This window comes from Mustela erminea, chromosome 2, assembly GCF_009829155.1.
Source record: "Mustela erminea isolate mMusErm1 chromosome 2, mMusErm1.Pri, whole genome shotgun sequence".
NCBI classification, from domain to species: domain Eukaryota; kingdom Metazoa; phylum Chordata; class Mammalia; order Carnivora; family Mustelidae; genus Mustela; species Mustela erminea.
Window position 1 is genome coordinate 149,843,734 of NC_045615.1, and position 26,564 is coordinate 149,870,297.

The following is a 26,564-nucleotide window of genomic DNA, read 5'->3' on the forward strand; positions in this document are numbered from 1 at the left end:
CAAAACTACTCCTCCCTTGGTCTTTCCACCTTAGTAAATAAATCTTTCTTGATTCAGGAATTCCTTCTATTTTTTGCATTTGATCTTCTAGCAAACTCTGTCACCACTATCTCCACACATCATGGGTTTGTCCTCATTTGTGCTTTGCCATTGCCGACCAAGCCACTATCATTTCTCATTTGTTTAACACCAATGGCTCAGACTGCACTTAAATTCTCGTATACTTCTTATCCTACTTTTTAGTCAGCTACAAAATTGATCATTTTGATGATTTCCCATTGAATTTTTGATGGAAACCTACATTTGTTTATTTAACCAAATACACTACATGGTATGAACCACGGCTACTATATTTCAAATTGTTTGAAATAAATGAAATGTATGTTTCAAGACCTTGCAATTGCACTAGCCACCTGAACCTAATTTTTTCATTATAATTTAGTATTTTATTTTTAAAAATACGGTTCATAGAATCATATAAGCTTTGAGGCTCATCCAAACTTCTCCAGTCAGGCTTCTTTTCATTATTTAAGCATTTAATCTTTAACCATTTAATTAATTCCATGTTTACCTTTGAAGAAGAGGTTATTCTCCATTTCAGAAGGCTCAACTCTTTTCCTCTCACATCTTCATAGAACTAAACAATTGCCAGATTTAATTTTTAACATATATATTTTCTGGTTTTGCTCACAGAATTACAAGTTCTGGAATGGCAGAGACGTTGTTTGCCTCCTCCATTGTTCTTTCTCCATTCCCTAAAATACAGCAGTCCGTAAATTTTGCAGATTTGTCAATGAATTAAAGAAGAAAAGATGAATGACTACATGGGATGCTTTTGTACATAAGACTCTGCTTTTAGGACAAATGCCCCTCACTGTCTGGCCATTCTTTATCTAGAACAGGTTTGCCTAACCTTTGATAGCCAAACCATTCAATATTCTAAAAACATGTGGCTTAGAGTTCAGGTCAGTGATCCAAATATTATCTTAAGTAGTATGAGAACACGTTAATACATGGGTGGAGAGAGTACTCAGCCAAATATCAAAACTACATTGGAAAAAGAATATATTTCATCCACAAAGTAGCTGTGTAAGAATCATGATATGATGTCATCTGTAACTGACATAGATTCAAATTGGACATCTTGATTCTGCCCTGTGAGGATCTCAATAAACTTCAGTTTCTTCTTCTTCCTCCTCCTCTCTCCTCCCCCTCCCCTTCTTCTCCTTCTCCTCCTCCTCTTCTACTTCTCCTTCTCCTTCTACATCTACTTCTCTTTCCTCTTCCCCTTCCCCTCCCTCTCTTCCTCCTCCTCCTCCTCTTCCTCTTCCTCCTTCTTCAGCTTCTCTCTAAAGTCGGAGTTGATGCCAAGATGATCATGTAGTGCTCGTGTGTTTGGGGTCTCTCTGGTTATCTGTCCATGCCGATGCTCTCTGAGCAGAATACTATCCTTCCTAGTTCTGTCCATTACCTGGTTTGGGGGTGTTGATAGGTGAGATCATAGCTGCATTTTTCTTTCTCCTCTTTAACAGAACTCTAGAGGTTTGGTGCAATTTGTGTATTACCAAAACTCACTTAAAAAAAAATAAAAGACATGATATGCATGAATGTGAAATCTCACATCCTTTCTCTCTCTCTCTCTCTCTCTCTCTCTCTCCTTCAAACTGTATGTGTTAACCCCAAAGACTTTCCTAATGCAAATGAATCATGACTTTCTATAACAGGTATTAAGGAAAGCTTTAAACATTTTTTGAGCACCAGGACTCTGAAAAGATACAATTTTAGTTCTAAGGTTTACAAATCTAAGTTTCATTATTTTTCTTCTGGAAATAATTAATTTTATTCCAGAACATTTTAAATTTCACATCTGTTGACTATTCTAATTGGCATGCTAGAACTAATGCAGCACTAAAGAAAGCCAGTAAGTAGAAATGGCTTAATGTTTCACATACATTGACACTGGAAAGAAGCCAGATTGGCATGAGGAAACATTACATTGGTTTCTCAAGTTATTCATTCATCCACAACTTGGATTTGTTTCCAAACTTCCCTGATTATCCAAGTTCTTGATCTTTTCCTTTTCATCCTCATGCCTAAATAATTTCTCAAGTTTCCTTGTATTGAGGAAATTCAATATTTCTGATTTAAAGACTTCATTTTGAGAAAATTTTATTTTATACCTATTTATTACCTACAGGTTAAATATATGAGAAAATACATTTTTATTTTATAATTTTCTTTTATTTATTTTTATTATTTATTTATTTATTTCTACCTTTTATCATTTTAAAGGAAGAAACTGGGAATTTACATCAAGAGTTCTAGAAATGAGTTAAAGGGACAAAATAGAAGAAGAGGTACGCCAGCTTTAAAAAATGGGACCATGCAGCTGTGCACCATATGTCTACCTGAAATATGCCAATTATATGTCATAAAAGAAGGATGGAGACAAAATCTGGCTAAATCAGTGAAAGGCTGTCTTAACCAGTGAAAATCACCTTGTCTGAATGGAAAAAACCCATCCAAGGAGCTGGACCAACACTGATTGAAATCAAAGAGTTAATCTGATTTTATGTTTTCCTAATTCAAATGATTTTCTTTTTTCAGCCTACCACCAAAGGTTTAGAAATATACAAATACCAGCTTTTAATGCACAACTCTGTAGATGACTGTGAATACAAATTTTGCAGTTTATAAGTCATAATTTTAGAATTCATTATCAATTCATCCCAAATAGGTTAACATATGAACTTCGTACCAAAGAAGATTTACTCAAAGTAGTAAATAACTTTATTTGTTTTTCTATAAATCATATACAATCCTAATTTGGAAAAATATATAACAAATATTTTATTAATAGTGGTTTATTGGCTAATATATCAGCTTTCCAAAGATAAAGCATTAAAAAAATACATTCTAAATTAAATACTTAGACACTCATTCACATTTAAAATAAGATCTTTAAAAGAAATAGAAAGCAGTGCCTGGCTGACTCAGTTGGTAGAGGATATGACCCTTGATCTCAGGGTAATGGTTTCAGTCTCACATTGGATGTAGAGATTACTTAAGGAAATTAAAAAATAATAATTAATTCTCTTTTAAAAATAAGAAATAAAAAGAGGTGATGGAGAAACTAATGTTAAATTATTTTATTTCTTGTTATGTCTTTTATGTTTGACAATTATTTGTGACCAATTTATTCACATAGACTATTTCTAGTTAGATCACAACAGGCCACTTGCATAGTACAACTGAATTTAGAAGTCTTTACGAGTGGTCACTTGATATAGGAAATGTGATTTATATTTTAGATGTATAGATCAAAAGGAAATTTGTTAAATGGTATCAATCTACTGTTAGAAATAATGAGAGAATTCCACAATGTGGATGTATATGAGATGCAATATCAAAAAAAAAGAACAACTCTTTTGCAGCAACAAAGAAATGCACTAAAATTTTTATAAAATTATCCTATTCACAATTACAACAAATATGTAATGTACATAAGAATAATCATAACAAGAAATCTGTGGGACTATAATAAGAAAATAAATTAATTTTACTAAAATATTTTAAAACAATGTATTATCAATTATTGATTTTGATATTGATTATAAATATAAAGATGAACATAAGTTGATTATAAATTATAATACATGTAAGTCCTGGAGATGTAATGTACAGTATATGCCTATAGTTATTAATAATGTATTACATATGTGAAAGTTGCTAAGAAAATAGATCTTAAAAGTTCTCATCATAAGAAAAAATTACATAACTATTTGGTGATGGATGGGTTGACTAGATTTTTTGTGATCATTTAATAATTTATACATATTGAATCATTATGTTATACACCTGAAACTAATTTAATGTTATATTTCAATTGTATCTCCATACAAATACTTTTTAAAAGAAAATAAATTAAGTAAAACATATATGATCATGGATATGAAGGTTCAGTATTAGAGAGACATTATTTTCCATATTTTTTCCATATTTCCATTTTCCATATTTCCTTGTTTTCCATAAGTTAATATAGTAATTAAATTAAATCTTAATCAAAATCCAAAAATGGGTTTTTTATGGAAAATTATGCTTGACTTTAAAACTCATGGGGCGCCTGGGTGGCTCAGTGGGTTAAAGCCTCTGCCTTCAGCTCAGATCATGATCCCAGGGTCCTGGGATTGAGCCCCGCATCGGGCTCTCTGCTCAGCAGGGAGCCTGCTTCCTCCTCTCTCTCTGCCTGCCTCTCTGCCTACTTGTGATCTCTGTCTGTCAAATAAGTAAATAAAATCTTTAATAAAAAAATAAATAAATGCACATTAAAAGAAGAAACAAGAGGAAGTATTTTCCCTACCAGATTGGAATGTATATTTGTTACTTATGTTAATTAAAATAGTGTTATTTTGGTGGAAGTCGATCAGTAGACCAGTGGAATGGAATAAAGAGTCCAGATATAGATCTACGCATACAAAGCCCTCAATGTACCTCATGTCCTGTTAATGATATTCTGTGTCGTCCCCTACCTAATTGAATAGTGGTAACCTTAGTAACCTATAGGGAATAGAAGAAATGTTGTGTGATATCTGAGGCTGTCATAAAAGATGTTGGGTCTTTTGACTTGTTCTCTCTTATATTATTCATTCTGGAGAAAGCCAAAGTCATGGCTTATGGACACACAAGCAGTGCTATAGAAAGGTTCACATGGTGAGAAACAGTTCTTGTACTTACTAACAGCCAGCACGAACTTGACAGCAAAGTGAATGAGCTATCTCAGAAGCAAATCCTTCAGCTGCAGTCAAGGCTCAGATGACTATAGCCCCAGCTGGCATCTTGTCCATGAAGGGGAAACTCCAAACCAAAACAACCCAACTATGCCAATTCCAAATTTATGGGCCAAAAAACAAAGCTAATAAATGTTTATGGTTGTTTAAAGCTACCAAGTTTTGAGATAATTTGTTATACAGCAATTGGTAGCTAATACACATTTCTGTATATAGAAATAGGGTGCTGTGGGGCGCCTGGGTGGTTCAGTGGGTTAAAGCCTCTGCCTTTGGCTCAGGTCATGGTCCCAGGGTCCTGGCATCGAGCCCAGCATCAGGCTCTCTGCTCAGCAGGGAGCCTGCTTCCTCCTCTCTCTCTGCCTGCCTCTCTGCCTGCTTGTGATCTCTGTCTGTCAAATAAATAAATAAAATCTTAAAAAAAAAAAGAAATAGAGTGCTGTCATAACACAAATTAATGTGTAACAAATTCATACTTAGCTCATGTCATATAATTTCTGTGTGATCTGCTCTATCCTATTGATACCCACAACATCCTATTGATTATACGGGTCAGGTCTACTTAATATAAAAGGAGAATATACAACTGCATGCATACTAGGGTCATTGGGGTTCACTTTTGAGGTTGGGTACCACAACTATTTTTTTAATTAGATAGAAGACATAGGTCTTTCTCTCTTTTTTCTTTTTTTATCTTTCTTTTTTTTAGACATAGGACTGATTGTAATCTTGAATTGTTAGCACAGCAGCTTATTTAAATCATTCTTGGCCAGGCGTAATTGGGTGGCTCAGTTGGTTAAGCATCAGACTCTTAATTTTGGCTCAGGTCAAGATCTTAGGGTCATGAGAACCACTGAGCCCAGCTCTGTGCTGAGCAGGATCCTGCTTAAGATTCTCTTCCTTTCCCTCTGCCTCTTCCTCCATTCTTCCCACCCACCTCTGCCACTCCTGAGAACAACCCCTCTCTCCCTCTTAAAAAAAAACCATTCTTGGTCACTTGTGTATGTGTACATGCACTTATGTGAGTGCGTATTTGTATGATTTAATTATATTTTAAAATTAATGTTACGTTCATATACTACTTATTCTTTCTCCCCAAAAGCACTCACTTATGTGTAGTTTAATCACACACACACACACACACACACACACACACGAGATTCTCTTTACTTATTTTCCTCCTGTCAAAACAATGGATTTAAGATACGTTAATTTATATTGCCAGTAATTATTATCAGACTTACATTTTTTTTGTTTTTGTTAATAATGCTTATGGAATAGTATCTCAATATTATTTTGATTTTATATATTTATTACTAACAAAGCTAAACATCTATGATTATTCTATATTTTGGTTTATGCTTTATTTATTTATTAATTTTTTATTTGTCCATTTTTCTATTGTGTGATTTTTAGGTATATTAAATTCTTCTTATACATTAAAAATAGCAATTTGTTGATTTTCTGTGTTGCAAATATTGTCAGCAATTATACCGTCTCTTAACTTTGACCATTAACATATTCAATCCTCCACTTTGTGAATAAAACCATGCATTAAAAAACTAGAAATATGTGCTAAATTGATATCATTGATAGCCCCAGTTAATAATCTCCCTTTATCCATGCTTCCTTTCCTTGAAAATATGTGATGCCCTCTCCCTCTGATTTTGGTTATGACTGTGTATGACTATCTGCAGTGAGTAGGATGTTAACAGATTTGATGCACAAAATAGTCTCAGAACAGAGCTTGAAATTTTCTACATCCTTCATCTGCCTTCACTACGAGAACAAGCCTAGATTAGCTATCTCTTGAGACTTTACCATTCCTACGAGAAAAAGCTCAGTCTAGCAAGCTATTGGTTGTTAAATGTGAGCAGAACTGAATTGTCCTGGTTGTAACCTTCTAGACCAGCTAACCTCCAGTCCCATAACTTCCCATTAAGACAGGTCAATTGATCATGAGCCAGATCAGAGAACTACCCAGCTGTCCTATTTCTGCTACCTAAGAAGTAATAAAAACTCTCTGTGGATGGAGGAATGTGAAGACAAACTGCAACCCCCGGCCGGCACTATGTCATTCAGTGTTAGGGTGTTTGTTGCCCAGCGACAACTAACCAACACGGTGTAGAAAGTGTAGTGATCTACATCTACACGATGTAGATCAGTGTGTTCAATGAAGGAGACAACCTCACCTTAATTTACAGGGTTAGGGTTTTGACCTTGCACAACTGCTAGAGGAGCTAGATATTGAAGTTCTGAGAAGGAAGTTGAGTGATAGGAGTAGTCACCAACCAGAAAATCTTAAAAACCTAGCTCATCTCACCACTGAAATGGAACTACTAAGGGAGGTCTTTTGGAGAGCTCTCTATGAGACATCACCATTATGGGTCCACTGTCTAGCTTCTGGTGAAGGACATGGGGCCAACGTTAGTCAATAGGTTCAACAGTTAGGAAGAAAAGCTGCATGTGGGTGGAGGAGTTTGAAGACAAGTTGGAATTTGCTGGCAACTTTATGTCTGTACGTTACCACACTTAACCATGATGACTTCATACAGTAACAGCTGCCTCTGCATCCATTTTTTAAAATTCACCCCAAATTTTCCTTTGGCCAACTCTAACATATATTTAACAAAATTCCAAAAGTACTGTCCATTCTAGTCAATTTGATTTTTACAAACATATTTTTAAATACATTTAATGGTCAAAAAAAAATGATAACAAAGCCATGCTCACGTGAAGTAACCAGCTCTCATTCAACTGAAGGCACCAAACCCTCTCCTCAAAAGGTGATTCAAAAGTTCCACATGATGCTTTATCCATCTTTGGTTCATTTTTCTTGTGGTTGAGTGACATTCCATTTTTGATATCCTGTGATTTAAACAGTGAGGTATTTTATGATAGTAGTGCAACAGGAGATGGGGGTAGGGGGAGAGAAAAAGAAAACATAATTGGTTAACATCAAAGTAAGGAAGAAATACTGACATATTCCAAAATTCTCTTTCTGTGGCTGTTCATTTGGTCATAGGTGAAGTGACAGTTATAGTTTCTTTCCACATCTATTGAATATTCTTTTGTCTCTGAGCAATTATTTCTGTTGGTCATGATTCCTTGCCTAGTGTGATAAGTCATACTATCATTCCTGAAGGGTCTGTACCATTTGTAGTCTTGTCTGTTCTGAGGTGTTAAATCAGTCAACTTTAACACACAAATTGCAGATTCTGAAGAACACTCCAGACTACTGCAAAGTGGATCTGAGTTAAAACTTCATTAAATCTTCTGATCTCTATAAGCACCCCAACTGACTGGTGAACCACAATGTTGTTGGAGTCACCAAGTATTAGTCACATCAGGACTAGTGTCCAGTATCCCTGTAAGTCTGGTTATTTTCACTTTTTCAGTGAAGAGCTATCCTGGCAAATGACCACAAGTCATGTTAGGGAAGGATAGAAGGTAGATTTAAAATTTGCAATAAATTAAGATCCTTCTGCAGAAGGATCTCTCCTTTTCTTAATTAAGAGACAATGGGTCTGTGATTTGGCTCAACTCTTTAGAGTTAAGTAGTGACTCTATTGTGATCAAATGAGACTTCTGAGCTTTTTTACTGCTACAAATCAATGAAATTTTAGTAGGTTTCCCACTTATTGCAGTCCAAGGACATCATGATCAATTAGCCAATGCAAATGATCTCTGTGAATTCATTACAGTAATCACATGCACCATGTCCCTAATGAGTAAATGCTACCACATGGTCCTTGCCCATTTCAGTGGCAGCATTTCTCACTGTTATTCCTACTCTGCAGAGAATAGCCATTACAACGTTGTTAAAGGATGTCTTTCCTCTACATCCAATATATTTCTCGAAGCCTTTTTTAAGGGTATTCTATTCAACTTCCTATTGGATGTAATTAGGGAGAGGGTAAACAGCTCTGACATTATAAATCCATTCCAGCTTTGAGTCTCTGTTTACCTTTGTGTATCTTCCTCTGTTAGATACCAAGAATTTCTGGCATGAGAACAGAATTTAACATGAGTCACCTCATATTTTGGTCTCAGTCTGTAATTAACCATTACAGCCTTTTCTTCTTTTTCTCTCTCTCTCTCTTTTTTTTTTTCCCCCAAAGATTTTATTTATTTATTTATTTGACATAGAGAAAGAGATCCCAAGTGGGCAGAAAGGCAGGTGGGGGTGGGAAGCAGCCTCCCTGCCGAGCAGAGAGCCCGATACAGGGCTCAGTCCCATGACCCTGAGATCATGACCTGAGCGGAAGGCAGAGGCTTAAACCTCTGAGCCACCCATGCGCCCCGTGAGAACCTTATCTAGCCTTATAAGCTAACACATTGAATCTATAATCTCTGCCAACTATACCCCTGTAAGGAAATGGAGGGTTCATGGCTGGGTATATGGGAAGCTAACAAATAGATCCAACCAAGAATCAGGTGGTAGGTCTGGAACTGCAGTTGATCTCCATGCTCAGCAGTCAAGAGAACTGGGTGTGAAGCAGAAGTGAGAGCCACATAAAAATTGCCAGTGCTTAATGCCTTTCGCTGTCTCCTCATCTCGCCACACTGACCTGCAAAGGGTATTGGCCACCTTTACTTCACTTATAACTTTCAACTTCTAAAAATATTCCTCCTTCAGCCAATTCTAACTGGGAGTTATATAGGAGAAGTGCATTCTGGAGAACAGTTCCAGCTTAGTTGAGTTGATAGCACAGAAAGCAACTTCTTTAACCTCAAAAAATCTATATAAAATAAAACCAGGCCAAATAGCATATATAACACAGATACATTACATTACCAGTGTTCCCTTGATGTTGAAAAGGCAAAGTGGTTTATAATTCCTACTATTACTCAACATGAAAATTCTGATCGATTGCCTACAAATGAAGAAGCAAAAAGATACATAAGAAATGGAGAAGGAAACCTTATAAGATGATCATTTATGGGCGCCTGGGTGGCTCAGTAGGTTAAGCCACTGCCTCCGGCTCAAGTCATGATCTCAGGGTCCTGGGAGTCCCACATCAGGCTCTCTGCTCAGCAGGGAGCCTGCTTCCTCCTCTCTCTCTCTGCCTGCCTCTCTGCCTACTTGTGATCTCTCTCTGTCAAATAAATAAATAAAATCTTTAAAAAAAAAAAAAGTTGATCATTTACATAGAATGTCTTAAGATTAACAAATCTTTAATACTTTTGATAAATACTAGTTCAATATATATAAATCAAGAAAGTTTTTATCACTATAGTAGCCAATTAAAAATATAATAGAAATTCTGTATTATCTACAACTGAAAAGAACCAAAACAACAACAACAACAACAACAAAACCCTATAAACATGAGGGGTGCCTGCATGGCTCATTTAGTTAAACTTCTGCCTTTGGTTCAGGTCATGATCTCAGGGTTCTGGGATCGAGCCCCACACCAAGATCTCTGCTCAGTGGGGAACCTGCTTTTCTCTTTGCCTACTGCTCTGCCTACTTGTGCTCTCTCTCTGTCTAATAAATAAATAAAATCTAAAAAAAACCCCAAAAAACTAGATATGACTGTTATCAAAATCCACATAATGTTGGCTACTAAAAAATTACCAGAGAATTTCTGGCTTAAATGAATACACACTTATTCTCTTATAGTTACTGAGATCAAAAGTCCAAAAACAGTTTCACCAAGTAGAAATTAAGGTGTCAGCAGAACTGCTTTCCTGCCCCAGGCTCTAGGGGAGGAGAATATGTTCCTTCACTCTTGCAGTTTCTGGTGGCTGCTAGCATTCTTTAATTTATGGTACATCATTCTTATATTTGCTTCCATGGTCACACACCTTTTCTTCAGCATCAAAACTTCTAATTTTTTCTCCTAGGAGCATTTGTGATTATGTTTAGGTCTTACGCAGATAATCCAGGATAATTTCCACATCTACATAAAATAATAGTTACAGGTTCCAGGGATTAGAAGATGGACAGCTTGGAGGTCATTACTCAGCCTATTACACAAAGTTTTTGAAGTGTTAAATACATATTAGAAGTTCCAAAGAAACAGGGATACCAAGTTAGTGGATGAAATGACAATGTGTTATAAAGATGTCAATTTTTTTTTTAAAGATTTTATTTATTTATCAGAGAGAGAGAGGGGGAGAGAGCAACACAGGCAGACAGAATGGCAGGCAGAGGCAGAGGGAGAAGCAGGCTCCCTGCTGAGCAAGGAGCCCGATGTGGGACTCGATCCCAGGACGCCGGGACCATGACCTGAGCCAAAGGCAGCTGCTTAACCAACTGAGCCACCCAGGCGTCCCAAGATGTCAATTTTTCTTAATGCATGCCGTTTTTGAAATTCAAATCAAAACCCAAGATGGATATTATTTTTGCAGTTGTGCAAATTGTGATTCTAAAATACACATAGAAAAATAAAAATTCACAAATATCTAGGAAAATTTATAAAAGGATATTCACAGTTCAGGGAATGTTCCTACACACGTATTAAGGTAATGTTGCAAACTTATGTTAAAATCCTGTGCTGCTAGTGAAAGTGGAATAAATTCAATCCTGCAAGAGAATGAATAATACAGGTACAGATTTATACATATGCTATAATTGTTACTTGATAGAAATGTTAATAAAGCCATTAAAATTTACGGATATTTATTTATTTATTTTTATTATGGTCACTTAGCCAATGATTCATTAGTTGTGTATAACACCTAGTGCTCATCACGACATGTTTCCCTTTTAATACCCATCACCCAGTTAACCCATCCCCACACAACCCTCCCTTCTCCAATCCTCACATTATTTCCTGGAGTCCAGAGTCTCTCATGATTTGTCTCCCCCTCTGATTTCTTCGCATTCAATTATATCTCCCTTCCCCTGTGGTCCTCAGTGTTATCCTTACGTTCTATACGTGAGTGAAGCATATGATAATCATTTTTCTCTGCTTGACTTATTTCACTTAGCATAATCAACTCCAGTTCCATCCATGTCGATGCAAATGGTAGGTATTCATCCTTTTTGATGGCTGAGTAACATTCCATTGTATATATCAATCACATCTTTATCCATTCATCTGTTGAAGGGCATCTCGGCTCCATCCACATTTGGGCTACTGTGGACATTGCTGCTATGAAAATTAGGGTACATGTGTCCTTGCTTTTCACTACATCTGTATCTTTGGGATGAATACCTAGTACTGCAATTCCTGGGTGGTACGGTAGCTCTGTTTTTAATGTCTTGAGGAACCTCCATATTGTTTTCCAAGCTGGCTGTACCAACTTGCACTCCCAACAACAGTGTAAGAGGGTTCCCCTTTCTCTTGTGAAATCTGAATATATATGAATATATATTTGAATGAATATATATGAATAAAATATATTAATATATATTTATATTTTACATATAAATATATCATACATATATAAAATATAATAAAAATTAAAACTCTAATTTTCTAAAATACAGACTCTAGCAGTGTTAAAGACTTAACAACAAAGAAATAAGATGGGAAAGAAAAGAAAAAGGAATAATTTTTGACATTGGTACGAGAAAGGATTTCTTAAAGAAGACAGAAAGATCAAAATCACAAAGGAGAAATTAGATGAATTTAATTATATCACAATATAGGTTATCTCTTTAATAAGCCATACATCTGTTTATAGAATACATGTATTTGTATAAAGTACATGTTAAATTATTTGAAAGAATACATAACAAACTTTTAATAGAATTGGTTTTTAGAGTGTGATCTTTGTGCGCACGCGCATGTGTGTGTGTGTGTGTGGTGGGGGAATTTCTCAATGCCTTTTGTAATAACATTTGAATTTCTTTCATGGAATGTTTATTTATGTATCACTTGCTTGATTAGAAATATATAAATCTATAACAATTATAAAAAAAAAGTCTGAAAGGCTCACCCATTATTTGTGAATCTCAGAATTATAGACTAATTTTATTTTCTCCTTCTCTTATTTTTCACAATGAACATGTATTATTTTATAGTGAAAAATAAAAATTAATTTGAGGGAGGAGTCAAGATGGCGGAGAAGTAGCAGGCTGAGACTACTTCAGCTAGCTGGAGATCAGCTAGATAGCTTATCTAAAGATTGCAAACACCTGAAAATCCATCGGCAGATGAAGAGAAGAAGAACAGCAATTCTGGAAACAGAAAAACAACCACTTTCTGAAAGGTAGGACCGGCGGAGAAGTGAATCCAAAGCGACGGGAAGATAGACCCCGGGGGTAGGGGCCGGCTCCCGGCAAGCGGCGGAGCAACGGCGCACAAAATCAGGACTTTTAAAAGTCTGTTCCGCTGAGGGACATCGCTCCAGAGGCTAAACCGGGGCGAAGCCCACGCGGGGTCAGCGTGGCCTCAGGTCCCGCAGGGTCACAGAAGGATCGGGGGTGTCTGAGTGTCGCAGACCTTGCGGGTATTGGAATGGGAAAGCCGGCTACAGAGACAGAGCCGACAGTAAGCTCACAGCTCGGTGTTACCTTGAACCGGTCGCAGGCTCAGTGAGCTCGGAGCTCGGCCGGAGGTCAGGCAGACGGGAGTAACTGGGCGCTGTTCTCTGAGGGCGCACTGAGGAGTGCGGCCCTGGGCTCTCGGCTCCTCCGGGCCGGAGACCAGGAGGCCGCCATTTGTATTCCCGTCCTCCGGAACTCTACGGAAAGCACTCAGGGAACAAAAGCTCCTGAAAGCAAACCCGAGCGGATTACTCACCCCGGCCCCTGGTAAGGGCGGTGCAATTCCGCCTGGGGCAAAGACACTTGAGAATCACTACAACAGGCCCCTCCCCCAGAAGATCAACAAGAAATCCAGCCGAGACCAAGTTCACCTACCAAGGAATGCGGCTTCAATACCAAGGAGAGCAGCAGAATTCCAGAGGAGGAGAAAGCAAAGCACAGAACTCATGGCTTTTTCCCTGTGATTTTTTTTAGTCTTGCAGTTAATTTAATTTTTTTCTTTTTCATTTTTTGTTTTTTTTCTCGCCTTCTGGTAAATTTTTTTTTTAACTTTTACCTTTTTCTTTTTTAACGTTTTTTAACCAGTTTATCTAATATATATATTTTTTCTTTTTTATATTTTTCTTATTTTTTTAAATTCTTTTCTTATTTTTTTTTATTTTTTTTCTTTTTTCCTTTTTGAACCTCTTTTTATCCCCTCTCTCACCCCTCACGATTTGGGATCTCTTCTAATTTGGTTAAAGCATATTTTCCTGGGGTTGTTGCCACCCTTTTAGTATTTTACTTGCTCCTTCATATACTCTTATCTGGACAAAATGACAAGAAGGAAAAATTCAACACAAAAAAAAGAACAAGAGGCAGTACCAAAGGCTAGGGACCTAATCAATACAGACATTGGTCATATGTCAGATCTAGAGTTCAGAATGACAATTCTCAAGGTTCTAGCCGGGCTCGAAAAAGGCATGGAAGATATTAGAGAAACCATCTCGAGAGATATAAAAGCCCTTTCTGGAGAAATAAAAGAACTAAAATCTAACCAAGTTGAAATAAAAAAAACTATTAATGAGGTGCAATCAAAAATGGAGGCTCTCACTGCTAGGATAAATGAGGCAGAAGAAAGAATTAGTGATATAGAAGACCAAATGACAGAGAATAAAGAAGCTGAGCAAAAGAGGGACAAACAGCTACTGGACCACGAGGGGAGAATTCGAGAGATAAGTGACACCATAAGACGAAACAACATTAGAATAATTGGGATTCCAGAAGAAGAAGAAAGAGAGAGGGGAGCAGAAGGTATACTGGAGAGAATTATTGGGGAGAATTTCCCTAATATGGCAAAGGGAACGAGCATCAAAATTCAGGAGGTTCAGAGAACGCCCCTCAAAATCAATAAGAATAGGCCCACACCCCGTCACCTAATAGTAAAATTGACAAGTCTCAGTGACAAAGAGAAAATCCTGAAAGCAGCCCGTGAAAAGAAGTCTGTAACATACAATGGTAAAAATATTAGATTGGCAGCTGACTTATCCATAGAGACCTGGCAGGCCAGAAAGAGCTGGCATGATATTTTCAGAGCACTAAACGAGAAAAACATGCAGCCAAGAATACTATATCCAGCTAGGCTATCATTGAAAATAGAAGGAGAGATTAAAAGCTTCCAGGACAAACAAAAACTGAAAGAATTTGCAAACACCAAACCAGCTCTACAGGAAATATTGAAAGGGGTCCTCTAAGCAAAGAGAGAGCCTACAAGTGGTAGATCAGAAAGGAACAGAGACCATATACAGTAACAGTCACCTTACAGGAAATACAATGGCACTAAATTCATATCTCTCAATAGTTACCCTGAATGTTAATGGGCTAAATGCCCCTGTCAAAAGACACAGGGTATCAGAATGGATAAAAAAACAAAGCCCATCTATATGTTGCCTCCAAGAAACTCATTTTAAGCCCGAAGACACCTCTAGATTTAAAGTGAGGGGGTGGAAAAGAATTTACCATGCTAATGGGCATCAGAAGAAAGCAGGAGTGGAAATCCTTATATCAGATCAATTAGATTTTAAGCCAAAGACTATAATAAGAGATGAGGAAGGACACTATATCATACTTAAAGGGTCTGTCCAACAAGAAGATCTAACAATTTTAAATATCTAAGCCCCCAACGTGGGAGCAGCCAACTATATAAACCAATTAATAACAAAATCAAAGAAACACATAAACAATAATACAATAATAGTAGGGGACGTTAACACTCCCCTCACTGAAATGGACAGATCATCCAAGCAAAAGATCAGCAAGGAAATAAAGGCCTTAAACGACACACTGGACCAGATGGACATCACAGATATATTCAGAACATTTCATCCCAAAGCAACAGAATACACATTCTTCTCTAGTGCACATGGAACATTCTCCAGAATAGATCACATCCTCGGTCCTAAATCAGGACTCAACCGGTATCAAAAGATTGGGATCATTCCCTGCATATTTTCAGACCACAATGCTCTAAAGCTAGACCTCAACCACAAAAGGAAGTTTGAAAAGAACCCAAATACATGGAGACTAAACAGCATCCTTCTAAATAATGAATGGGTCAACCGGGAAATTAAAGAAGAATTGAAAAAAATCATGGAAACAAATGATAATGAAAATACAACGGTTCAAAATCTGTGGTACACAACAAAGGCAGTCCTGAGAGGAAAATATATAGCGGTTCAAGCCTTTCTCAAGAAACAAGAAAGGTCTCAGGTACACAACCTAACCCTACACCTAAAGGAGCTGGAGAAAGAACAAGAAAGAAACCCTAAGCCCAGCAGGAGAAGAGAAATCATAAAGATCAGAGCAGAAATCAATGAAATAGAAACCAAAAAAAACAATAGAACAAATCAACGAAACTAGGAGCTGGTTCTTTGAAAGAATTAATAAAATTGATAAACTCCTGGCCAGACTTATCAAAAATAAACGAGAAAGGACCCAAATAAATAAAATCATGAATGAAAGATGAGAGATCACAACTAACACCAAAGAAATACAAACTATTATAAGAACATACTATGAGCAACTCTATGCCAATAAATTTGACAATCTCGAAGAAATGGATGCATTTCTAGAAACATATAAACTACCACAACTGAACCAGGAAGAAATAGAAAGCCTGAACAGACCCATAACCAGTAAGGAGATTGAAACAGTCATTAAAAATCTCCAAACAAACAAAAGCCCAGGGCCAGACAGCTTCCCGGGGGAATTCTACCAAACATTTAAAGAAGAACTAATTCCTATTCTCCTGAAACTGTTCCAAAAAATAGAAATGGAAGGAAAACTTCCAAACTCATTTTATGAGGCCAGCATCACCTTGATCCCAAAACCAGACAAGGATCCCATCAAAAAAGAGAGCTATAGACCAATATCCTTGATGAACACAGATGCGAAAATACTCAACAAAATACTAGCCAATAGGATTCAACAGTACATTAAAAGGATTATTCACCACGACCAAGTGGGATTTATTCCAGGGCTGCAAGGTTGGTTCAACATCCACAAATCAGTCAATGTGATACAACACATCAATAAAAGAAAGAACAAGAACCATATGATACTCTCAATAGATGCTGAAAAAGCATTTGACAAAGTACAGCATCCCTTCCTGATCAAAACTCTTCAAAGTGTAGGGATAGAGTGTGTCGGTGCCCGAGCGGCTTGTAGCGTATGCGCGGTGATGCTTTTGGGCTCCGCCGTGCCCGCTCGTTGCCTCGGCCGCTGCTGCCTCAAGCCGTTGCCGCCGCCAGGTGGCGACGATGTGGAGCTGCTCTGGCTGGGCCCGTGGGGGCCTCAGGCGCCGCATGCCTTTTTCGGTGCCCGAAAGTAAACACGCCATTAATATGGCGGCTGGATGCGAGCCAGTAGGCGGAACTTAAGATTTTGTATCTATGTGGCTGCGAGTGATTAGTTGTGCAACCTTGGTATATATAGACATGCACGGGCGGGGGAGAGGGAGATCCCAACAGCTACCCAGAAATAAAGCTTGCTTCGCTGAGGTCTCCTGGTCGTTCTTGCAGGCGAGAGCGACAAGAGGGCACATACCTCAATATCATCAAAGCCATCTATGAAAAACCCACCGCAAATATCATTCTCAATGGAGAAAAACTGAAAGCTTTTCTGCTAAGGTCAGGAACACGGCAGGGATGTCCATTATCACCACTGCTATTCAACATAGTACTAGAGGTCCTAGCCTCAGCAATCAGACAACAAAAGGAAATTAAAGGCATCCAAATCGGCAAAGAAGAAGTCAAATTATCACTCTTCGCAGATGATATGATACTATATGTGGAAAACCCAAAAGTCTCCACTCCAAAACTGCTAGAACTTATACAGGAATTCAGTAAAGTGTCAGGATATAAAATCAATGCACAGAAATCAGTTGCATTTCTCTACACCAACAGCAAGACAGAAGAAAGAGAAATTAAGGAGTCAATCCCATTTACAATTGCACCCAAAACCATAAGATACCTAAGTATAAACCTAACCAAAGAGGCACAGAATCTATACTCAGAAAACTATAAAGTACTCATGAAAGAAATTGAGGAAGACACAAAGAAATGGAAAAATGTTCCATGCTCCTGGATTGGAAGAATAAATATTGTGAAAATGTCTATGCTACCTAAAGCAATCTACACATTTAATGCAATTCCTATCAAAGTACCATCCATCTTTTTCAAAGAAATGGAACAAATAATTCTAAAATTTATATGGAACAGAAAAGACCTCAAATAGTCAAAGGGATATTAAAAAAGAAAGCCAACGTTGGTGGCATCACAATTCCGGACTTCAAGCTCTATTACAAAGCTGTCATCATCAAGACAGTATGGTACTGGCACAAAAACAGACACATAGATCAATGGAACAGAATAGAGAGCCCAGAAATAGACCCTCAACTCTATAGTCAACTAATCTTCGACAAAGCAGGAAAGAATGTCCAATGGAAAAAAGACAGCCTCTTCAATAAATGGTGCTGGGAAAATTGGACAGCCACATGCAGAAAAATGAAATTGGACCATTTCCTTACACCACACACAAAAATAGACTCAAAATGGATGAAGGACCTCAATGTGCAAAAGGAATCCATCAAAATCCTTGAGGAAAACACAGGCAGCAACCTCTTCGACCTCAGCCTCAGCAACATCTTCCTAGGAACAACGCCAAAGGCAAGGGAAGCAAGGGAAAAAATGAACTATTGGGATTTCATCAAGATCAAAAGCTTTTGCACAGCAAAGGAAACAGTTAACAAAATCAAAAGACAACTGACAGAATGGGAGAAGATATTTGCAAATGACATATCAGATAAAGGACTAGTGTCCAGAATCTATAAAGAACTTAGCAAACTCAACACCCAAAGAACAAATAATCCAATCAAGAAATGGACAGAGGACATGAACAGACATTTCTGCAAAGAAGACATCCAGATGGCCAACAGACACATGAAAAAGTGCTCCATATCACTCGGCATCAGGGAAATACAAATCAAAACCACAATGAGATATCACCTCACACCAGTCAGAATGGCTAAAATCAACAAGTCAGGAAATGACAGATGCTGGCGAGGATGCGGAGAAAGGGGAACCCTCCTACACTGTTGGTGGGAATGCAAGCTGGTGCAGCCACTCTGGAAAACAGCACGGAGGTTCCTCAAAATGTTGAAAATAGAACTGCCCTATGACCCAGCAATTGCACTATTGGGTATTTACCCTAAAGATAAAAACGTAGTGATCCAAAGGGGCACATGCACCCGAATGTTTATAGCAGCAATGTCCACAATAGCCAAACTATGGAAAGAACCTAGATGTCCATCAACAGATGAATGGATCAAGAAGATGTGGTATATATACACAATGGAATACTATGCAGCCATCAAAAGAAATGAAATCTTGCCATTTGCGACAACATGGATGGAACTAGAGCGTATCATGCTTAGCGAAATAAGTCAAGCAGAGAAAGACACCTATCATATGATCTCCGTGATATGAGGAAGTGATGATGCAACATGGGGGCTTAAGTGGGTAGGAGAAGAATAAATGAAACAAGATGGGATTGCGAGGGAGACAAACCATAAATGACTCTTAATCTCACAAAACAAACTGAGGGTTGCTGGGGGGAGGGGGTTTGGGAGAAGGGGGTGGGATTATGGACATTGGGGAGGGTATGTGCTTTGGTGAGTGCTGTGAAGTGTGTAAACCTGGTGATTCACAGACCTGTACCACTGGGGATAAAAATATATGTTTATAAAAAATAAAAAATTAAAAAAAAAATAAAAAAATAAAAATTAATTTAACTTAATTTTTTAAAAAAGTTTATTTATTTATTTATTTGACAGAGATCACAAGTAGGCAGAGAAGCAGGCAGAGAGAGGAAGGGAAGCAGGCTCCTGCTGAGCAAAGAGCCCCACGCAGGGCCTGATCCCGGACCCTGGGATCGTAACCCGAGCTGAAGGTAGAGGCTTTAACCCACTGAGCCATCCAGATGCCTCTTAATTTAATTTTAATAGAAAAAAATGTCTTTTTTTCTTCTTCATTGTCTCATTTGTTTACCTTACTAGAAAATAAATACGAAGGCAGTTTTGTACTACTAGAAATTAATACAGTTCTCTGTTGAATCATGGCCAATAGGTTTAAAATGATCTCTGATTCATTATAAAATATCAAGTAATCCTTACATATCACTAGAACAACAAAAATAATATTCTATATGTATCTTTTAAATTTTATTCAGGGTTAGGGTATGAAGAACATAATCTAATATTATTCGTCAAGAGAATATTTTTCAGCAAATTTTATGATTTTATGTTGTTATCAGCCAATGAAATAAATTTTCTATAATCACAAATAAGACTTCAGGAAATATCCACCATATTGTGTGTCCATGATCTTCACAATAACATGTTGTAGAGTCAAATAGGAAATTTCTCAGTAGGAAATAATACAAAACTCTTTGGTATTATTAATAATATTAATAGCCTATTGTTTTGAGTGAAGCCTGTTAGTTTCTCTCCTCTGTGCCAGAACCATAGCTACCTGATGAACTTCCATTAGGCTAAATGAGATAATCGTGTCTCAGGCTGTTCCAGATGGCATTTTTCACACTAATGCAAAGTCACAAATAAAATTTTAATTTGCTTCTTAAGAGGCAGATCTGTTCAAATAAATGAACAGAAAAAATAAATGTTTGCACCTTAGGGAAGTATCAGGAACAAACTGCAGAGATACTGTTTCTAAGTTTATTCAGTGACAGTGAGCCAGAGCATACTACAAAATGAGAAGAAGCCAAGGTTTTTTGTTGGTTTGTTTTTACCATCTCATTACATTGTTATCCTTTACTTAAAAAAAAACACAGGTCGTTTTGACACACCAAATATAAACACAGCATTATAAGTATGCTTCTAGAAGGAGTGTGTTAAATTTTTAGCAATGTTTACTTTCGGTCTCTAATTTTGCTTAGGTAAAATACTTAATGGTGTTTGTCTTGTGCATCAGCTGGGCTACATCAGGTTTTAATGAGTAATCATATGTTTCAGGGAGCATGATCTGTGATAAAGTCTATGTAATATAAATACTGTGCTCCAAAACAAGTTTAATTTAACACTGACCTGGTTTGGGAAATTTTTTTTTTTTTTTAATAGTAGTTGCAATGACAGGTTTTCCCCCCTCCTTTCAGCGTGTTAACACACCTGTCAACGTGCAAGGCATAAAATACTTCTAATTTCCTCTTTGTTTCCTAAAGTACCCTTTATCTTTTTTTGTCCTTAGTCACTTTTCCAGACTGTAGTTAATTGTTCTTTGTGTTAATATGACTATATCTATCAAGGAACTATAGCAGAAACTCTGTGTTGTACATGTGTGTGTGTGTGTTGGGGGTTATTAAAAGAACATTGAACCTTCCATTAGCTCTGTTATTCCTATGCCATTAAGGCACGTGGTGTTTCAAATACAATCACTGGACTCATTCCTTCAGGCTAAACAAAGAGACATTCAGTATTCATATTTAGGCCTAAATGCCCACATATAATTTATAAAACGGTCTTCACAACATTTTTATTCTTTAAGAGGTAACATGAGTCATTCACCTAGAATTAAGTCATGTTAAAGCTAGAGTGAGTCAATGCTCTTCTTGTACAATCTGTTCATTTTATAGATGAAAAATAGGTTCAGAGATAAAGCCTTGCTCAAGGCCATAAAACCAGAGGGCTTCTAGACTCTTCCACTTCCTAGTACAGCACCATTTTTGCTCTAATCCCAGTACTTCCCTTTTCTTTATTGATTGTAATTTCCAGGAATGTAGGATCTGAACTTTGGCAACTGTTTTCCCTTTCTCCAGGTATTTGAAGCTCACTAGAGAAGAAACATGATGACTATTTGACATTGCTACCATTGGAGAAGGTGAAGTTTCTCATGAAAATATACATTTGCTTCTTTTCAAACCATGGAGACCAAGAGCTATGATTGTGTGGAGCCCAATAAATGAAAGCCTGCTGACAAAATGATTTAATACAGACCGTGTAAAGTGTCAATTATTAAATGTTTCATACCCAGTGATAAGGGACAAGGAGAGATAAATTACCACTCCGGTGACACATTAGAAAATATGCTCAGCAGAGATGAGGCACCTGAATTGTCAAGTTAGAAATGACCCCATTAGAAGAGTAAGAATCATGGGAAAAGAAAGAAACAGAAAAAGCCATGTTTTACCTTGAATGACAGTGTGAGAGGTTATCCTGGATTTTCCTGACAGATTTAGTAAATACAGGGCTCATTCTTTAACAGAATTTGGGCTCTATAGGGTTATTTCTCTAGGTGACTATTTTTCTCTTATTGCCAGAATAGTTTACTTTGATTATTAATAGCATTGAGAATGATTATATTTTTTTTCAAATTAGAAATGAAAATAGGCAGCATATAAACAAATGATAATCTCAATAGTTCATATAATCCAATAATCAATATGATTCAGCTGTATAACTAATTTTATCTGTATTCAGCACTTTTAATAATTCCCATAACCTTTTTGTTTATATGTTTGCATTTTATGGGGTGTCAAGGAAACTATTCCAGCTGGCTTTTCACTCCTATTTCATGTTAATATACACACAACAGTAGAATATATAATATATGGTAGATCTCTAGAGTTAATTTGTTATCTTCATAAAGAAAATTTCCATATTCTTATGCTTTAGGCTAGTGCTTTTCAAAATATAAAATACACACACATTATCGGAAATCTTGTTAAATTTGGATTCAGTGGGTTCTGGCTGAGACTAAAATTCTGCATTTCTAAAACTCCCCAGAGATGCAAGTTGTTTTACAGACTACAGATTGAGTAGCCAATCAGGCAGGGTGTCCAGACCAGAAAAACCAGCAGCACTTAGGAGGTCCTGAACCATGAGAGACTATGGACTCTGAAAAATAATCTGAGGGTTTTGAAGGGGTGGGGGGGAGGTGGGAGTTTGGGGGAACCAGGTGGTGGGTATTGGAGAGGGCACGGATTGCATGGAGCACTGGGTGTGGTGCAAAAACAATGAATACTGTTATGCTGAAAATAAATTTAAAAATTTTTAAAAATAAAATAAAATAAAGTAAAAAAAGAAAGGCAAATTCATAGGCTATACCAACCCTTGGTGCATCTTAATATCTAGGGGTGGGCCCAGAAACCACTTACACTCATGCTACACATTCTTCCCAAGTCTTTTTTTTCCTTTTTCTTTCTTTTTAATTTTCCTTTTTTCTTTTTTTTTTTTAAACACAAATAGGCCTTAGACAAGAGCTGCATATTATATATATAATTGTACATATGCTTATGTAATTGGCTTATGTAGTTTGCTTAAAATTCTCAAGAATCTTTAGGTTAGTCACAGTTTTTTTTTTTTCTCTCTTTCTTAACCAATAGCTGTGGACTCAATTTAAAATAAAATTTAAAAGAAGAAAAATGTACATGGGAGATAGAGAGGAGAAGGGAGTTGGGGGAAATTGGAAGGGGAGGTGAACCATGAGAGACTATGGACTCTGAAAAACAATCTGAGGGTTTTGAAGGGGCAGGGGCTGGGAGATCGGGGTACCAGGTGGTGGGTATTGGAGAGGGCACGGATTACATGGAGCACTGGGTCTGGTGCAAAAATAATGAATACTGTTATGCTGAAAATAAATAAAAAATAAATTTAAAAAAATAAAAATAAAAGAAGAAAATGTAGAGCAAGAAATTGATAAAAAAAATTTAGGATTGATTCAACTTTCCTCTTTTTCGTATAAATTCCTCTATCACAAAATATATCAGTTGTATAAAATTCTACTATATAAAAATTTTTATATTTATAATTTACTAGGTATTAATTATGGCTGAATAAACATCCTGATTTTATAAATTTTCTACCAAATTCAGTATCTTTTCTTCTTTTGCCTTATATTACTTTAGAGTAGGTAATGTTTTTCTATACAATTAAATGAAAGCTTTACTTCATTTAAGAAATGGTTATTTTCTAAAGAGGCTTATTGAAATTTCACTCACCATGTATGATAAAAAACTTCTGATCTATCTACAAATATGTCATGGTAGATAAGTTAAATATTAAGCACTTTATAATTATTCAGGTCCTATTTATCTGGAATTTGGTCATTTTCTTCTAATGAAAAGGAGAACAAAACATGGAGAAATCAGTGTATGTGTCAAAATAAAATAAAATAAAATACTTAACACTCTAAAATTGTCTTCAAACTTTTCTTGACATGGATATTGGACACTGAAGAGCAAAACTTTCCTTCCATTTCTCAAATAGAGGGTTTTTTTGTTTGTTTTGTTTTTGTTTTAAAGATTATTTATTTATTTATTTGACAGAGATCACAGGTAGGCAGAGCAGCAGACAGAGAGAGAGAGAGAGAGGAAGGAAGAAACAGTCTCCCCGCGGAGCAAAAAGCAATGCAGGGCTAGATCCCAGGACCCTGAGATCATGACCTGAGCCTAAGGCAGAGGCTTTACCCCACTGAGCCACCCAGGCGCCCCTCTCAAATAGAGTTTTAATAATGGTTATATGAAGGTGTAATACTCTGGCTAGGGATGTTTTATAAATAATACAAAGGACAAACTGGGTACCATCAGTTTGAAGATCTCAATCTACTCAATATCAACTATAAGAAAATGTATTAATATCTTACTTCACAATTTTATTTTTCTAATATTTTGGAAGAAATTTTCTTATTTTGTTTTTAAAATTATTTAGACAAAAGTAATTTATTTTATGACATTGTTTGCATTTATCATAGTTAATATGTATTCTAGGAATTCTTATGAATCAGGATATAACTCTCATATATATACATATATATATATATCTTATAGAACAAAATGTGCTCATCATACCATCAAAGATCATACTCCTTGGTATTTACCCAAAGAAGCTGAAAGTTTATGTCCACACCAATAAAAGTACACAAAAGTACACTGAGCCTCAGTGGCTCTGTTGTTGAGCATCTGACTCTTGATCACAGCTCAGCTTTTGATCTCAGGATCATGAGTTCAAGCCCTGCATTGGGCTCCACCTTAGACATGGAGCCCACTTAAAAAAAAAAAATGTACACGTGAATGTTTATTGCAGCTTTATTCATAATTACCGAAACCTGGAAGCAACCAAGATGTCCTTCAGGAGGTAAATGCATTAAAAAAAAAAGTGATACATGGTTCCACACAGTAGAATATTACTCATTGCTAAAAAGAAATGAGCTATCAAGCCATGGAAAGACAGGAAGGAAACTTAAATGGCTATTGTTTTCCTGAAAAAGAAAATGCCATAAATTATGGGGACCAGGGCATATGGGAACTCTGTAGGACATGGGATCATGACCTGAGCCGAAGACAGATGCTTAACCGACTGAGCCACCCAGACACCCCAATTTAAAACTGTCTTAAAAACTAAAGCTTTTCATGGAAAAAAACATAGTTAGAACTTCATGAATACAAACTTTTATAATTAATGAAGTTAATATGATGTTATTTTCGTATATATTCCGTTAAAGTATTTAGTTTTTCAATGAACTTTCTTTGAAACTGAAAAATCCATATAAAAAGTACACATTATACTCTCTCTTCTTTCCCTCTCTCTCAAATAAAAAAAGTAAATAAAATATTATTAAAAAGGAAAGAAGTACACATTACAGTGTATCTCTTAATGAGTTTTTTAATGACATACATATCAAAAATTAAGTTATAGACTGTATGATATTGGCTTTACTTCACTAGCATTTTCAAGGGTCTCTCTCCAGCATTCCTGTCATTGGGATCCTCTGGGAAATAAGTTATCCTATGCTCACCTGTGAATTCTGAGGGCCTGTATTTACAGACAGAGTAAATAATTATTAAAAATGTAAGAATAAGGGTGCCTGGGTGGCTCAGTGGGTTAAGCTTCTGCCTTCAGCTCAGGTCATGACCTCAGGCTCTCTGCTCAGTGGGGAGCCTGCTTCCCCCTCTCTCTCTGCCTGCCTCTCTGCCTACTTGTGACCTCTCTCTCTCTGTCAAATAAATAAATAAAATATTAAAAAAAAAGAAAATGTGAGAAAGAACAGACACAAAATATACAATATGTTAATTATGAAAATCTCTTCCTAAACAATTGTTCTAAATGAGCTAAAAATAAGTATTACCTGTTGTTCATAAATCTTTATAGTAGAGCATAAGTGGAATAGCAAGGAAAAAAAGTAGCATATCAAAAAATATTTTATTATTGACATTATTTAGAATTGCCATATGATAATAATGAAAAACAAAACAACCTTTATTTGCTGTTATTACTGTATTTAAATTCTCTACAGGGAATGTACTCTCTTACTACCTAAAGAAGGGATGAACCACATCCACTGCCCATAACTCTGTTATGCCCCACTGGAGAGTGCCTACTCTTAATTATTATTAATTATTATTATTAATTATTATCTTATTAATTATTGCATATTTAATATGTTATCATCCCATATGATATATACTTTCATATTCTATTTCATTATTAAAACACGATCACTATAAATTAAAGCTTTCTTCATGAAAATCAACCTCAAGGTAAATTGGGAATAGTTAGAAAATTATAGCTAGCAAACAGAAAGATCAATCAATTTATAAAAATAGTGACTGTGATATGATAGTATTTTAGCTAATCTTTTAGATAAAGACTTGCTTTGTGCCTTCCTCTCACAGTCTGTCTCTCCCTCCCTCTCATTATAGTTCACAACAGTGTAAGCCTGGACATGATCAAAGCATGAAATGTTCCAACCCTTAAAAAAATATCCTTTGCAGTGGCACCTGGTAGCTTC

The 26,564-nt window shown here is 36.5% G+C and overlaps 1 long non-coding RNA gene across 1 annotated transcript in view; it reads left to right on the forward strand.

The window, feature by feature from the left end:
- The window catches only part of LOC116585130, a 61,451-nt gene extending 39,688 nt beyond the window's left edge, over positions 1-21,763 (forward strand). The window contains exon 4 of the long non-coding RNA XR_004283479.1: positions 21,595-21,763. This is a non-coding gene — a long non-coding RNA (uncharacterized LOC116585130). The remainder of the gene's footprint in view (positions 1-21,594) is intronic.
- The last annotated feature ends 4,801 nt before the right edge of the window (positions 21,764-26,564 follow it).